This window comes from Carlito syrichta, unplaced genomic scaffold (assembly GCF_000164805.1).
Source record: "Carlito syrichta isolate Samal-C Ts95f unplaced genomic scaffold, Tarsius_syrichta-2.0.1 Scaffold123293, whole genome shotgun sequence".
In the NCBI taxonomy this organism is placed as follows: domain Eukaryota; kingdom Metazoa; phylum Chordata; class Mammalia; order Primates; family Tarsiidae; genus Carlito; species Carlito syrichta.
The window spans coordinates 205,304-206,030 of NW_007067389.1; positions in this window are offsets into that span (position 1 = coordinate 205,304).

The following is a 727-nucleotide window of genomic DNA, read 5'->3' on the forward strand; positions in this document are numbered from 1 at the left end:
ACTCCAGCGATCTTCCACCTCAGCCTTCCAAGTAGCTGGAACTACAGGCGCACGCTACCATGCCCGGCTTTTAGTAAGCTTTAAGAGGCTTGTTTAAATTACATGTATTAATACATGCACCTACCTTAAAAAAAAAAATTGGAAAATAAGAAAATGAAAGGTACTTACCTCTGGAAAGAACAACTGATGGGGATGGTTTCATTTCTGGAAGCATTTGATTTTACTTAAGCATTCTCATTTATTTCTTTAATCAAAACAATTCTGTCATAATCAAAAGTTAATGCTAATTCAAAAGTGCTGGCCTTGTGTTACTCTCTACACCTACATAAAATCTTAAAGAAACTCGTTGATGGCAATGTATCTCCCCAGTCAGCTTAAAAATAGGGAAAGGAGGCTGGGTACGGTGGCTCAAGTCTGTAATCCCAGCACTTTGGGAGGCCAAGGTGAGAGGATTGCCTGCGTCCGCGGGCTTGAAACCAGCCTGGGCAACATGGTGAGACCTCATCTCCACAATAAATCAAAAAATTAGCCAGGCATGGTAGCTCACGCCTGTAACTCCGGCTACTTGGAAGGCTGAGGCAGAAGGATCACAAGGCCAGTAGGTCGACACTGTAGTGGCCGTGAGCATGCCACTGCTCTCCAGCCTGGGCTACGGAGTAAGACTCCAACTAAAAAATAAAATAAAATAATATATATATATATATATATATATATATATATATATATG